Source organism: Pogona vitticeps, chromosome 1 (genome assembly GCF_051106095.1).
Source record: "Pogona vitticeps strain Pit_001003342236 chromosome 1, PviZW2.1, whole genome shotgun sequence".
NCBI classification, from domain to species: Eukaryota; Metazoa; Chordata; class Lepidosauria; order Squamata; family Agamidae; genus Pogona; species Pogona vitticeps.
In genome coordinates this window covers 336108079-336125052 of record NC_135783.1, presented here as the reverse complement: position 1 = coordinate 336125052, position 16974 = coordinate 336108079, and the positions used below count along the sequence as shown (strand labels likewise).

General features: G+C 41.0%; 2 long non-coding RNA genes across 2 annotated transcripts in view; one reads left to right on the top strand and one right to left on the bottom strand.

Moving 5' to 3' along the window:
- The window catches only part of LOC144586091 (uncharacterized), a 335115-nt gene that overhangs the window by 301765 nt on the left and 16376 nt on the right, over nucleotides 1-16974 (top strand). The gene's annotated exons all lie outside the window — the stretch shown is intronic.
- Nucleotides 4992-10854, bottom strand: LOC144586090 (uncharacterized). Its single transcript, XR_013540818.1, has 2 exons — nucleotides 10755-10854; nucleotides 4992-5233 (listed from the first exon to the last, which is right to left on the bottom strand). It is a non-coding gene; the product is annotated as an uncharacterized LOC144586090 (long non-coding RNA).

The following is a 16974-nucleotide window of genomic DNA, read 5'->3' as shown; positions in this document are numbered from 1 at the left end:
TTTGGCCACTGGTGATAAATCTATTTAGCAGGCTGTGGTTCACCAATTACCCCCTTGGAGGAGAAAAGAAACAAAATTAGGGAGAAAACCTAAGTCACCTTTTACCACTGAGCAAAAGAGCGATTAGTTGTGGGGAATGCTTAACAAAGACAAGTAGGGCCCCGGGAAAAGGAGGATGTAAAATATGTAATTTTAACATTATTACAGCCAAAAGACACTCTGCAGCAGCCATAGTTATACTCGGCAGTCAATATGCATGATTTTGGCATAGTCATTACCAAGACAGAGTGGTAGAGAAGAAGGTCTTAATTTTCAATGCATACAGTTTATCTAGGTAGATAAACTAAAGGAATAATTTGATCTGCCTGGCTGCAACATCAGAACTTGTTAATAAAGAGGGCACTGAGTGACAGTTTGTTGAGGCATTTGCACCTGCCTCCAGCATTTCTGATTTTTATCTTGAGCTTTGTATCACATCTTTCAATTAAACTTTTTTTTTTGCAATATCAGACAAATAGGAAGTACACTCTGTTTGTGAACTTTGAAAACCATGCCGCAATAGATAGCAATTATTTTATAGCTAGCTGAAACATGTCAGCTTTGATAGGCATGTCCCCCTTTCCAGCAGATATTGCTGAGCTGAAAAGCAGGAAGCCATATGTTCCAGCTGTCTCTATTTATCGGCCTTTGTCTGTGGTGAATCACTGAGTTTGAGAGCTCAGAAAAGTAACTTTTCTTTGGTCTATAATTCTCAGAATCCATCAGCCAGCCAGGCCACTAGGATCGCCTTTCCAAGCCCTGCAGTACTTTACTTTACGCCTTTTGAGGATTCTTGGTTAACACGTTTAAAGTTATTTTCTAGAGTTGACAACAAGCTCTTCAGTGCTAAGCTTGCCCCACAGCATCTCCAAAAAGTTAACTGACTTTCTAGGAGTGTTTTCTCTAGGCTAAACATGCCCAGTTCTTTCATCTTTCCTCATAGGGCATGGTTTCCAGTTCCCCTATCATCCTTGTTGCCCTTCTTATTTATTAATTATTTTATTTATTTATTTGATTTATACCCCGCCCATCTGGTCTAAAAGACCACTCTAGGTGGCTTCCAATACAGTAAAAACAGTGAAATAATATAAAAAACACACACAATTACATAAATCATATTGTAATAAACAGAATACAACAATAGAATAGAAAATACATAAGGAGAGAATAAAGAAAAGTCAGATATTAACTGGAGGGAAGGCCTGAGTGTACAGTATAGCCATGTTTTTAATTGACTTTTTAAAGTGTCCAAAGTGGGGGCCGCGCGGATTTCGGGAGGGAGATTGTTCCAGAGGCGAGGAGCCACCACCGAGAAGGCCTGGTTTCGTGTCCTTTCTTTCCAGGCCTCCCTCGGCGTTAGGCTCCTCAGCCTCACCTCCTGGCTCATGCGGGTGATCCGAGTAGATCTAGGTGGGAGTAGGCGTTCCGTCAAGTATCGAGGTCCTAAATTGTTTAGGGCTTTATATGTAAGCATTAACACTTTGAAGTCAATGCGGAAACGGATGGGTAGCCAATGCAGCATGGCCAGAGTAGGAGAGATATGTTGGCATTTTCTCACTCGAGTGAGGAGTCTGGCCGCCGCATTCTGCACCACCTGAAGTTTCCACGTCAGCTTCAAAGGGAGCCCCACGTAGAGTGCGTTACAGTAGTCTAATCTAGAGATTACGAGTGCATGTACTAAGGTAGTGAGCGCCCCCATGTCTAGGTAAGGTCGCAGCCGGGCAATCCGCCAAAGGTGGAAAAAGGCGGAGCGGACTACTGACACCACCTGCATTTCCATGAACGTGTTTCAGTTTGTCAGCATCCTTCTTAAAATGTGGTTCCTAGAACGGGACACAGTATTCAAGATGAGGCCTAACAGTCCTCTTGGTTATGTCTTTTTCCTAAATGAATGAGAAGAAAGGGATATGCATCTGTGGGTTTCATGAGCAATGGCAATCCTTCCATATCCCTAGTCCATTCTCCAAGGAGACAGCATACCTGGCAGATTTATGGATCTTCCCAAGACATTGCATTTTCAATCTCATTCATTAGGGAGCTTCCTATTACAACTAATCTTCTCTTCTTTTTTGTAGGGAATGGGTTGGTGACTCTAACTGGCTGAACTTCTGTCTCTCTCATGTCTTCCTGCAAGGTCTCCTGTAGATTGTATTCGTGAAGGCTTTCTGTACATCTCCTATACATCTTCCTCTGTACACTGTCTTCCAGATTCCTCTTCAGGAATCTTAAAAAAATTTTTTTTTTTTAGTTTCACTGGTGACAAATGTTTTCTTCTTTTGCTCCTATGACTCTTTTCCATAGTACTTCTTCCGCTTCCATTGCCTACCTTGCCTCCATGGAACAGCACCAAACCCACCCACATCATGGATGCCAAGCCCCTGGTTGGTGGCTGAAGTCGAGGAAAATTTTCTGCACACATCTCCAGCTCTTACCGCATCTGGTCAAAAATAATCTGGTTGTCTTGACAATGTAATTGGTTCTTGGATTTGCCTATATTCGATGTAGGTTCATGGTTTTGAATTGTGCAATGCTCTGATAAAAATAAAGGGAGTAAGGAAAAGAATCTCAATCCTCAAAAACAGAAGGTTTCTAAGGAATAAAAATCACAATGTGTTTTCAGAAAGAATTAGGAAAAGACCACTTGGTTCAGGATTCCACAAATGCAAGAGTAGGGTGATGTATTTGCGAAGGCTTTCATGGCCGGGATCTAATGGTTGTTGTGGGTTTTTTGGGCTGTTTGACCGTGTTCTGAAGGTTGTTCTTCCTAACGTTTCGCCAGTCTCTGTGGCCGGCATCTTCAGAGGACAGAGTGCTGTCCTCTGAAGATGCCGGCCACAGAGACTGGCGAAACGTTAGGAAGAACAACCTTCAGAACACGGTCAAAGAGCCCGAAAAACCCACAACAACCAGTAGGGTGATGCCTTTATTGAATCACTAAAGATTCCCAGTGTGATTTAGTGCAGTGGTCCCCAACCTTGGGCCTCCAGATGTTCTTGGACTACAACTCCCAGAAGCCTTCACCACCACCTCTGCTGGCTAGGATTTCTGGGAGTTGAAGTCCAAGAACATCTGGAGGCCCAAGGTTGGGGACCACTGATTTAGTGGATAGAGTGATGCACTGGGACTCTGGAGAAAAGGGTTCGAATCCCTGCTCAGCCATGGAAGCTCACTGGGGAGTGGAACTGGTTAAAATTACTCTATAAACATATCACTTTCCTTGAAAGCCCTGTTAGGGTTGCTGTAAGGCAGTTCTGACTTGACGGCATAGAACACACACAAACAACACAAATTGCAAGCATTCATGGATAAAATCCCATTTCCGGAGGTTGTGTACCACCCCTTCACAGATAGTACAGAAAAACTGAAAACTGCATTTTCAAGTATGCATAAAGGATAAATATTTGTGTGTGTGAACATCCTCACTTTTGTTAGTGGTGTGCCCTTTTTTTCAGTCCGTGGGATGACCTCGTAAATAGGGAGGGAAAGTAAGCTCTTCCTGGTCCTCCATTAACTGAGACATTTCAAGTTTAAACCTTCAACCCGACAGACAGCCAAGCTTTCTGAGAGAAATATGGGCCTGTCCTGTGGAAAACTATGTGGGAGGAGGGGAGGGAAGGAAATTAAAAGAAAGGAAACAACTACTGAGGTGCATGTTATACATGCCTGTCTACGATGGTAATGACGGCTCTAAGGATGTGACAAGGTCAGGGTTCACAAACAAAACAGTGATAAAGGACTATCAACTGTCAGAGCTGCAAAAAATGAGGAAAAAAAGAAATGAAATGGAGGTGTTTTTTGGTTAATTAAAAGGATTTCTTTCTCACTCCCCCCCTGCCCTGTCTCTTTTTGCCTTAGAATCAAAGAGCCAGTGGATGAAGAAATCTGCAGAAATTATCTAAGGCCGCCTCAACCTTAGCATTTATTATTCAACACCTCACTCATTGCCCTGATTATAAATATTTAATCACTCAACAACTGTAAGTGCTTGTGTCTTCCTGGAGGACCTGCAAGCATTAGGAAATAAAGGGAGAGGAGGGAAGTGGCGGGCGGGCGGGCGGGCGAGCGTGTGGCGTGTGCGCGCGCACGCAGTGGTGATGGTGTTAGTGGTGAAGGAAAGCAAGTCACAGAGCCTAAAAGAGGTTTTAAGATGAGGTCAAGAGAAACCAAACGGTGTGAAGCATGCTCCAACACTTCTTCTTATTCTTCTTTTTTTTTTAAGAAAATGAGGATTGCTAAACCCCAGAATCCATGGGAAATCATGGTGTTTCTGGACTTTGTGTGTCTCTGTGTGCACAATCGGGATTTAAAATTCCTGGATATGAGTTTGTAAATGCATGATGTTTCTGTTTATCTGGTTATGTGTGTGAGTGTGGATGTGTGAAAGAATTCAAGATTTACAAGTAAAGAGAGGTTAACTTTTCTGTGTTTGTGTCTCTGTGTGCGTAATCAGGATTCAGAGAATCCTAAACACTAATTCACTCAGCTTCTGTTCTTCTTCTGGAATATGTCTATCTATCTATCTATCTATCTATCTATCTATCTATCTATCTATCTATCTATCTATCTATCTATCTATCTATCTATCTATCTATCTATCTATCTATCTATCTATCTATCTATCTATCTATCTATCTATCTATCTATCTATCTATCTATCTATCTATCTATCTATCTATCTATCTATCTATCTATCTATCTATCTATCTATCTATCTATCTATCTATCTATCTATCTATCTATCTATCTATCTATCTATCTATCAAATGGCAGTTTCTGACAGTGGGTGCCCTCAAGACCAGGCAGCAAATATTCTTAATGAAAGCAAGAGCCCCAAGCAGTGAGAGGTGCCATCCATGTACCCTCCTTTGTCTGTCACAAAAAAAGAAGGCTGGCTTGGCAGGCTTTTGGACCTATCAATAATGCATGAGAAGGATTGCATCCTCTCCGATGCCAGGAAAAAGGGGGAAACAGCTGAGAAGGGTTGTGTTACAGCACCCTGAACACAAATGCCATACCCATACTTTGTGTAAAATCTAGTCTCCCTCCCACCCACGTTTACTTACTTGCTTTCTTAGTTTTGAGGGGCTTGTGGCACCTTTTGCTTTTCTCCCATGAACTTGCAAAACAGCTTGTTGTTTGTTGTGGTGAGTAGCACTGGCTACCTGTTTACTCATCGTGTTGGTTGTGTTAGTCTCTGCAAGCATATCAGACAAGAAACAAAACAAAAATAAAAATGTTGTGGCACCTTAAAGATTAATTGCTGTATTTTAGAGGTGAACTTTTGTGGATCAAGTTCTCTTCCCATTACATTACATTGCTGATGTAATGGCCACTGCGAACAATGCTCCTTATGAGATCAAAATCTAAAACCATTTATGTCCTTTGGTGAGTTCTGGTTAGACTGTGTTTCTGGAAGTGCCTGATGTTTGCTTCTTAGAGTAAATTCACACATGTATATACCTGGCAGAGGTTCCCCATTTGATGGCAAACATTATTCTCTACACTGTTATTGGTGTCATGCCAGAAAGAGATGTTAGAGATAGCCCGTCATTAGAATATTGCAGAAAGGTTACTGAAGTAGTCATTTGGGATTTGCAAAATGAGACTTTAAAGGAATACTATGCTTAAGTCCTGATCACCAAATGCAAAACAAAGCAAGCCAATGTACTTGTCCCCTGATACAAGAGAAGTACTACAATGACATTCAGATGCTTTCATTAGGTAAGGATTTTTCTCTTCTACAGTGGACCCTTGACTTACAGATGGCTTGACTTACAGACTTTTTGAGTTACAGACTTCTCTGGCCGCAAAATTTAGGTTTGACTTGCAGACTGAGATTTGACTTACAGACCAGAAAAAAACCAAAATGGAACAAAAATGGCCTGTTACGGGATTAATCGGTTTTCAATGCACTGTAGGTCAATGGAGACTTGACTTACAGACTTTTTGACTTGAGAACCGCCTTCCAATACGGATTAAGTTCTCAAGTCAAGAACCCACTGTAATAGTAGGCCATCTCTAACATCAGTTTCCAGCCTTATTCTCCAAGATGGGAAAAATCATTTTTAGATCACTGCTCCTAAAATTCTTCAAAGCTCAAAACATAGGGAGAAATGTCCTCCATAACTCCTAGAGGTACAAGGGCACCTTTTGAGCCAACAGACCACACGTTTCTCCTTCCTAGTCTAGATAAGTGTGTAAAGAAACTTTTCTAAAGCAGCTTCCTCTGCTCCTATCTCTAGTTCTAATCTCCATCTCAGTCCTCAGTTTACAGAATCAGATATTATTGATCTATATTCTACTAAACACATATTTAATGCAGCCTGCCTTGCGAGGGTTTGTCCTGAGAGACAATGCAGATGGGTGCTGTAGTAGTCTGAATTTTGGACTAGGACGGAAAGATCAGAGTTCAAATCTTCATTAGCCATGAAACATGCTGGGTGACCTGGGGCCAGTTATATTTCCTTAGCATAACCTACCTCGCAGTGTTGTTGTGAGAATCAAGTGGAGAAGAGGAGAACCATGAATGCCACCTAGAGCTATATACTGTATATAAAACTCCTAGAATTCTGGGAGTTAACACTCAAAAATGCAGCCCTTCCTATCTCTGAATAGGGAGATGATCCTTTCCCTTCTTTACTTGCAACATCAGTTAATATTTCATGAGACTGAAGCAGCTAAGTCAATGACAACAAGGATTTGGTAGTGGACATTTACCAGTCCTAGACACTAGAATTAAGCCTACTTTATTCTCTAAAGGCAGGCTTTTTAAGGCAACAGTGACTGAACATTTTTGAGAAGTAAGCTGGAAAAACCACAATGTTGCTGACAGATCCTCAAGTTTAAATATTAGGGCATTCCCATACAAGATAGATTGTATTTGTGGGACAGCAAAAGTTGAAGATCTAGCACATTATCTATGATATTGTTAACTATATGCTAATATCAGAAAACTCTACTTAACACCCTATTTGGAGTGTGGGGGTTCTGGAGATGATGAGAGTACAGTGGTGCTCCATTTAACGACAAAACCGCTTGACGTCGATGTTTTTGCGATCGCAAAAGCAATCACAAAACGATGTTCCCTATGGGGGAATTTCACTTTGCAACAATCAGTTCCCTGCTTCGGGAACCGATTCTCGCAAAGCGATGATTTTTTTAACAGCTGATCGGCGTTTTCAAAATGGCCACCCACTGTTTTCTAGGATGGATTCTAGGCGAAAATGGCCATGCTATGGAGGATCTTCGCTGGACGGTGAGTTTCCAGCCCATAGGAATGCACCAACCGGGTTTTAATGCGTTTCTATGGGCTTTTAAAAATCGCTTTACGACATTTTCATTCTACAGCAATTTCACTGGAACGAATTAACGTCGTAATGTGAGGCACCACTGTAATTTGACTTATTTATTGCAAGGAGATAACCCCCATTTAACTTGTAAAGTGGCAATTTTTGCTGTAAAAGCAGCAATCCTGAGGAAACAAGGTCAATAAGGGGTCTGTTTAGTTGAGGTATGGCACTAAAGAGGTTCACTACTTACATATAACCACCAAGAGGTTACCTGGAGTGTCAATGGGGTTTGTTTCAAATAGTTGCTTTAAAGGTAGTTTTTATGTGCATTTATTCTTGTTTATTATCATTTTACACATTTATTTATATTTATATGTTTTACGATGTAATATTGAAATGGTCTGTTGACTTATTCAATAAAAATGTGTGATGATGAAATAGTAGGGAACACAGGTACCACATGATTCTTTGGATATGCCACTGGGCTTATGCACTTCACACAGGATCAGGGCAGTTTCTGTGACTCACCCCTATCTTTTCCAGACTTATTTCCCTGGCATCACTGAGAAAGCTAATCAGCAACCTGAAAACCCAGCCATGGAAAAATGGTCAGATTCTGCTTTGTGTAGTCTTTCACCTCCTCCCTGTCTCCTCTCTGTGCCTGAGGTTGGCCACAGTGTAAGCCAGGAGAATCTTTCTGCTGCTGTGCCAACCATCCATTCCTTCTGCCAAGACTTTCCCTGCATTTCTCTGGCTGCTGTGTAAAAAGGGCAGATCTAATGAGATGACATCAAGCATCTGCTTTTGTCTGTTCCACTGGCACAAGCAATTATGGATGCAATTTCTATTTGCACATCAAAAATTCCACAGTGGGAGGATTTTCCAGCTTCTGGTGATTTTTTTTTCTGCTAAATTCAGATGACTGGGAGTTAGGTTTGTAAAGGCTCCCTCCATATGAAAGTGTCTGCAACAAGATCCAGGTTTGCTGATTTGTTGACCATTTGTGCTAAGGATGAACAAATCTGTCAGTTTAGTTTTCTCTGTGTGTTCCATTTTTCCTTCATTAGGTTTGGTGGCCTGACTTTGAGAGTTTACCATTTGAATGATGCATGAAAATAAATATGTATTTTTGTGCATTTTTCTGCAATACTTGCATTTTTGAATGAAGTTTGCTCAATAGACCTAACATCAGTTTCCTGTATACGAGAGGAGATCTATATATATAAAGGGAGTGATTCTCCTTGAACACTCGATTGTTAGATGTCCAGGGAGATTTTGGGCTGATTAGATGTCACTCTCTTTTTCCTTTCGTACCAGTGGGTCAGTTCCCTGTTTTAATTTAGATTTCCTCAGTTGAACTCTTTGGCTGATTTTAACCCTACAAATGCCAATGGGATACTAAAGACCCATGAAGGTACAATTCTGCATTCCACCCTATAGACATTCTGGAATTACAAATTACTCTGATTTTGTCCAATTTTGCTCAGTTGTCCAAGGACAGCACACATCCCTATATCAAATCAATATTTCAGTCTAGTCTGCAAGTGACAGAATCAGTTTCATGAAATCTTATGTTTCGTGGTAATGCTGAAAAACACAAACTTTCCTGACAGAGAAACTCTTCCATTTAAAGCAAAATGTCTGAAGGTTTAGTATCAGAAACAAAGAAATTTGGGCCACAGTTTGAACGCTTTCTGCACTCAAACAAGGACACATCAATGTCCTCTTTTTCTACCACATGATATTCTAGTGGCCAAGATGATAAAAAGTAGACTTGATGATGCTTGGTTTTAGTGGATTTGTAGTTTGCTATACCCTGAGAGTGTTCGCCAATGGTTTCTCGTTATACTGGAGAGAAGTGAAGGTTCAGTTCTGGGCCCAGTGTCATTCAACGTCTTTATAAATGACTGGGATAAAGTGTGGAAGAAATGCTCATGAAACTTGCAGATGACACCAAACTAGGAGGGGTAGCTATACTCCAGAAGACAGAATTTGGATTCAGGATTATCTGATCAGACTGGAGAACTGGCCAAAAAACCAAAGGTGTTTCAAAAGGGATTTATTGTAAAACTGGCTTGACAGAAGTATATGTGAAAATGAATCTTAATAGATCTAAAGCTTAACACAAGTCAATCATGTGATGCAACATGAGGGGAAAGCATATGAAATATTTGGTTGCATTAAGAAAGTTTTAGTGGCCAGATCAAGGGATGTAATGGTATTACTTTTACTGCTTTAAGGAGAATCAACTTGGAATACTGATTCCAGTTCTGGAATCAATTTAAGATGGATATTGACAAGCTGGAACATGTCCAGAGAAAGTGACCAGGATCGGAAAAGGTCTGGAAAGCAAACTGTATGAGGTACAGTGAGGGAGGTGGGTATATTTAACCTGAAGAGAAGAGTGAGAAGCAATATGATAGCCAGCTTCAAACACCGTATCCCCCATTATGAGCCAGCTCGGGTGTCAAGATCACCAGGATAAGCATTTCTCATGATCCCATCAACTTCACAGGTGTATCTGATGGGGACACAGGAGAGGGCCTTCTCTGTCATGACTTCCAGACTTTGGAACTCCTTCCCACAGGAAGCCAGACTGGCTCCAACTTTGCTGTCCTTTCGCAAAGAGGCAAAAAACTTAATCTTCAGGGAAGCCTTCCCTCTGTAATCAGCTGTGTGATTTTTTTAGACAGATTGTTATGTATTTGTGCTTTGACTAGCTTTTTAGTACTACTTGTGTTTTCCATTTCCCATTATAATTTTTTTTCTTTTTAACATTTGTATACTTTTGTTCTTAGCCTTAATGTTGCCTTTTAATGATATAAGCTGCCTCTTTATAATCAGTGTTGTCAGCTTTAAATATTGTCTTTTAATGATGTTAACCACCATTGTATACTCATTGTTTTCAACTTTAAATATTGTCTTTCAATGTTGTAAGCTGCCATGAGTCCTTCTCAATGAGAAAGGTAAAAATCAATCAATCAGTCAGTCAATCAATCAATCAATCAATCAATCAATCAATCAATCAATCAATCAACCAACCAACCAACCAACCAACCAACCAACCAACCAACCAACCAACCAACCCAAAACAATGGATTCAAATTACACAAAAAGAGATTTTACCTTAATGTTAGGAAGAACTTCCTTGCAACAAGAGCTGTTCAGCAATGGAATTGAAGCTATGGATTTCCTGCTTTGGCAGGCATTGGACTTGATGACCCCTGGGATTTCTTCTAGTTCTACACGTCTATGATTCTCTCTAAATGTTTATCTTGAGTAAACACCATATCATAATCCCAACAGCCACCTCACTTCCTATATAGTGCATAATTACCGGTGTGATGCAGCTGAAATTAGTGTAAACAGCTAGAGACAACATATTTGTATCACATTCCTATCAAGTGTTGCATTGTCTGTACTTACCCAGTGCAAATCATCTGTCATTGGATGTTGTGTTTCTTGGACCTATAGGTTTTCTCTCTCTTCTTCTTTAGATTATTAAATGGTGGGATATACCTTGTCTGTTTACCTGGGGTGGAAGTTAAGGTACAAAAAGAGTGCATCAATTTGCCCATTTTTTTCAAAAAAGGGGGTTTGATCTATGGTTTGCATTTCTCGGTTTTGGTAGCATAGTATTGCTGCTGCTGCTGCTGCTGCTGTTGGCCTTTTAACTTTAAAGCATTTCTCTGCTTTTTGAAACTGGTGAACACATATGTTGCCAATGTTAAGCAAAGAAGATCTGTCTTTACTGGATTATTATGATAACTATTTTTTTAAAAATCTCCTGTATAAATAAACTGCTCAAACAGTCAAAAGAAACAAAGCATTGTGGATTCTCACCAACTTGTCCCTCGCCTTTGCATCTCTATGGAGCCACACCAACTCACAAAGAAGGTGGGATTGCTATTTCAGCCTCTTTCTTTAAGACGCATGCAGAGTACATAATCCAGAAAGAATTAGGAAAAGACCGTAATGTGACTCATAGTAAGTGTGCTGCTCAAATTTCATTTCTTGGAAACACATTCCAAAATCAGGCATGTTCCATCAATAGCTAGTTCTATCCAAGAGTAGAAAAGTATAATTTTCACCTCATAATTTGCTGCTATGCTTTATACATTTGGATAAAAAGCACAAGTAGAAGCCTCAGAAATTAAGAAAATGGCAGCATTGAGAGGCAGAACTGCAGCATAGTGAATAACTGCTGTAATGAAAAGTTCATTTAAAAAAAAGATGGGACCCAGTATCTACCATTCATTTCTGTGGGGGAGATAACATGGATAACCCATCATCAACTGTAACTATATGTGGCTAGAGTCATCATATAATACAAGTACCAACTGACTGTGCCTCTACTTGCTATATTTAAGTCAATCATCATTTAGCAGATACCTTACTGGGAAGATCATACATAATTAGCTCACATCAAGGTATTCCCAAGTCTTTTGATACATCTGCAGTTATCTTGGAAGCAAAGGACTTCATCTTTCCCAGCAGTTACTGAACTGATAGGAACCGTTATTGTTGCTCCAGTTGTCTGGTACAAATGTATATGTACAATCCTTCTTGGAAACTTACTAACATTATTGCCCCAGTCACCCCATTTTGATGACGGTGAGTTCAAAGAAGCAGTGTGTAACGTGAATGAGCCAGATTCAACCCTGTATTTACTCAGCATTGTATCATTTCTTAAACCTGCATGGCCAACATTGCACGTGGTTTAGTTGGAGGGGAAGAGAAGTCATGAGATGGGAGTTTTTAAGTACCAAAAATTAGTCTGATTGAACAGACGAAGAGGAGAAGGAGAGGAGCATGTGCTAGCTGATGAGTGGGGTATCCAGCCAGGGAGGCGGGGGAAGGGAACATGTGGCAACTGTGGTGCTGCACATACAAACTGGCGCAAACCTCCGAACTGATATTCGTGCCCATCTCTAACCATAGGTAAAATATGTATACATATTGCAAACTGTAATGTATAAATGAATATTGGGATTTGACAATAGGTACTGTGACCAGGGAGTGCTTGATCACCTTATCTATCCCCTGAGAAACCTATATGTGGGACAGGAAGCAACAGTTAGAACTGGATATGGAACAACTGATTGGTTCAAAATTGGGAAAGAAGTACGACAAGGCTGTATATTGTCTCCCTGCTTATTTAACTTGTAGGCAGAATACATCATGCGAAAGGCCGGACGGGATGAATCCCAAGCCAGAATTAAGATTGCTGGAAGAAATATCAATAACCTCAGATATGCAGATGATACTACTCTGATGGCAGAAAGTGAGGAGGAATTAAAGAACCTCTTAATGAGGGTGAAAGAGGGTAGCGCCAAAAATGGTCTAAAGCTCAACATCAAAAAAACTAAGATCATGGCCACTACTCCCATCACCTCCTGGCAAATAAAAGGGGAAGATATGGAGGCAGTGACAGATTTGACTTTCTTGGGCTCCATGATCCTTGCAGATGGGGACAAAATTAAAAGACACCTGCTTCTTGGGAAGAAAGCAATGAGAAACCTAGACAGCATCTTAAAAAGCAGAGACATCACCTTGCCGACATAGTCAAAGCTGTTTTTCCAGTAGCGATGTATGGAAGTGAGAGCTGGACCATAAAGAAGGCTGACTACCAAAGTATTGATGTTTTTGAATTGGGGTGCTAGAGGAGGCTCTTGAGAGTCCCCTATCCATTCTGAGGGAAATCAACCCTGAGTGCTCACTGGAAGGACAGATCCTGAAGCTGAGGATCCAATGCTTTGGCCATCTCATGAGAAGACTCCCTGGAAAAGACCCTGATGTTGGAAAAGTGTGAAGGCAAGAGGAGAAGGAGATGACAGAGAATGAGATGGTTGGACAATGTCATCGAAGCGACCAACATGAATTTGACCAAACTCCAGGAGGCAGTGAAAGACAGGAGGGCCTGGCATGCTCTGGCTCATGGGGTCAAAAAGAGTCGGTCACGACTTAATGACTAAAGAAGAATAACTGACCATTATCTCTGGCCAGATATTTTTAGAGTTTTTCCTTCTTTCCTACTCCAATCCTCTAATATCTATTTCTGATGAAGAATTCTGGGGGACATGAAACAAACTTGCCTTCTTGTAACATTTTGGCTACCTAAGAAATAAACTATCCACCACAGAATTGTACATAAATGCATGTTTGGCAGACCGGCAGGTAGACATTCTCTAGACTAGTGGTCCCCAACCTTTCTGTCACCACGGACTGGTTGGGACAGGACGGGATCCATGTGCAGGGAAGGCGGGGCACCCCCCATGCTCGCGCACATGTGCAAAGAGGCAGGGACATTCACAGGGGCGTGTGCATGCACTCGTGCACGTGCACAAAGGGGCTGTGCGGGGAGGGAGTGCATGTGGGGTGTTTTTTTGGGAGATCTGTCTCCGCGGCCCAGTCCAGCCCAGTCCATGGACTGGCACAGGGCCACGGACTGGGGGGTTGGGGACCCCTGCTCTAGACCCTTTTAAAAAATGATTTTTATAAGCTGAATCCCATTGTTGGACTCAACCAGAGTAGACTATTAAATCAGTTAGGCATATGTAAATATATACATGAACTGAAGAGGTTATAGCAAGTCTCATTTATTCAAAGTGTCTTCTATAGTTGGTACAAGTTTAGACCATCACATCATCATCATCTTAAAACTGCAGAGCTGCAAGGGACCCTCTGGATCATTGAGTCCAGTCCCTTTCAAGGAGGCACAGTGGGAAATCAAACTCTAAGCCTTTGACTCTGCAGTCAGATGCCTAAACTACTGAGCTATCCAGCAGTTTTGCTACTTTCCTCCAAAGAGCACATGGTAGGACACATGGAACTGATCCATTTTATTCTCACAAGAGCCCATTGAGATAAGTCAAGAATCCCAACGTTCAACTGGTAAACTTCATGACTAAGCAAGGGTTTGAGCTGAGGTCCTAAATAAAATTCAATGTGCGATTAATTATGGCACTGCGCAGCTCGGTCTGCCTTGTCAATAAAAATGTCGACTTGCGTAGCATCTTAAAATTTACTAGTCTGGACCTACCATTAGGGAGGGTGAAGTACATTCCCTAGGCAACTGCTTTCAAACTTGGCAACATTTAATCTTCTGCCTCAGGTAGCAAAGTGTCTTGAGCCAGCCCAGTTCCCAAGCATGCTACCACATGAACATTTATTGATCAGAGACTGGATACATAAGGGAGTATTCCAGGCGGGTAATAGGTATCTACACATGGGAGCAGGGAAAATAAACTGGGGCCAAAAGGCAAAGAGATGCAAATGAATCCCAGATTAAATCAGAGTGGGTGTAAACCTCTTTCAATTATGTTCTAATTTCAATCTGTGGAATTTGGACTCAACAGAGACTAGGAGTGGCACTCTCACTACAGAAAGTTATTGTCCTACTTTAGGTGTCGTGATGTTATCTGCCTTGCTATGTTAATTTATCACTTGGGGCCTTTAGCTAGAACTGTGTTACACCCATTCCTCCATTCACTTCTGCTCTGCATAGTAATGCAGCACACCTGCTACTATCTCTTATATCTTTCCTTTTGTTTATTCTCTTATCTCTCCTTCTTGTACTCCCTACCAAGGAATCTGCACTGAGATACAGTTCATAAAAGTATCATCATAGTAATTTGTGCATGTGATTTTTAAAAAAAGATATATACTTAAATTTAACATAACATAAAAGGTAAAGCAAAAGGAATTGGTGGGTTGGTTTGCTTTTCTAGGTAAGACCGAGGTTCAAGCTATGTATGACAGTGGCAGGGCTTTTTGTTTTAACCCAGGTTAATACAAATCTATGCTTTTGAATTGTGGTACTGGAGGAGACTCTTGAGAGTTCCCTGGACTGCAAGGAGAACAAATCTATCCATTCTGAGGGAAATCAACCCTGAGTGCTCACTGGAAGGACAGATCCTGAAGCTGAAGCTTCAATACTTTGGTCATATCATGAGAAGAGAAATCTCCCTGGAAAAGCCCCTGATGTTGGGAAAATGTGAAGGCAGGAGAAGAAGGGGATGACAGAGGATGAGATGGTTGGACAGTGTCACTGAAGCTACCAACAGGACTTTGACCAAACTCCGGGAGGCAGTGGAAGACAGGATGGCCTGGCGTGCTCTGGTCCATGGGCTCACGAAGAGTCGGACACAACAACTAAACAAGAACAGCAATACAAATCTAAGGATGCAAACCCTAATTTCATTCATTTTTGCTCTGTACTCAAACAATGCAGATGGATGGATGGATTAAGTTTTTTTTAATGAGAAGGCTAGACTTTGCTCATATGCAAATCACACCTTAGCTGGAATAGGAAAATCTCCATTTTAGCACAAAGTAGGGAGAGAATCCAATCTCCCCCTGCATCTACACTTTATCTAAAGCTTGGACCTCCCTACTCCTCTTTTAAACTATAGCTTCCCCCACTTTTGATTAACTGCAAACCAGCAAAAGTGTACTTAATGTTAACTACTGTTTGTCTGAAAGAAGCCAAATTACTTCAGAGAATCCACTGATTTTGGAGCTGGCAAGTTTGGATAAAAATAATGATAAAGTGAATCATACTTTAGGGTTCAGACAAGATCCAAACCCTCAAGACGTCTCAAGCACAAGAAAAAGCTTCTGGACTCTTCACACCCATACCAGAGCAGGAAAGAGGGGGAGGAGGAGGTGCATAAATCTGGGTGAAGATAGCGTCATCTCCATTATGGTGTATCACAATACTCAACTGAGTGGTTTGAAAAACAATAACCACTGAATCCTTTACAACGGAACTTATAAAATGATATAATTGGGTTGCTATGTGGCTTGTGCTTGTATCTACTTTGTTTTAGAGTACGCATATTGCACCATGTGGTTTTGAGAAACCAAAGATTAAGTGAAATCCAAGCCCTTCATACTGTATATCCCTTGCATTTCATAGTAAGATATGTGAAGAGTGTGTCATCTTCCTGTGCTCCTTTTCAGTGAGATAAAAAGTGACTCATTACCAAGTCTCACTTTAATATTTTAGACAGATGAAGAGACAAAAGAAGGGAACAGGGGAATCATATGAATATGGGAAGAGGTGAGGAACGACTTTGGCCACATGCATAAAAGAAAGGGAATGGAATTCAGGTAAATGTGATGGGGAACTTTTTAAAAGGATGAACAAAGAGCTGCGCAATTAACATGTAAAACATTTTCCATTTTATGCCTTCCCGTATTTCATTAGCTTGGGCTTATTAGAGTGGTTCAGAATAAAACCAAACAAATAAAAACAATCGTAAAATACATTGTTAATACTGTAAAAACTTAAGCCACAAAATACATACTGACAAAACATGAAGACAGAAGCTAAAAATAACACCAACAAAGAGTTACATTTTTTAATTAGAAGTTCTTCATAGCACCCCAGCGAGCACTAACAGTCTTTTGTGTGTTTGTGTGTGTGTGTGTGTGTGTGTGTGTGTGTGTGTGTGTGTGTGTGTGTGTGTGTGTTGTGCATGTCTGTGCGTCTCTCTCTCTCTCTCTCTCTCTCTCTCTCTCTCTCTGTGTGTGTGTGTGTGTGTGTGTGTGTGTGTGAGAGAGAGAGAGAGAGAGAGAGAGAGACTTTAAAGTGTATCACTCAACTCTTGTGGAAGTCATGATGGAGGTTACAAACACTATA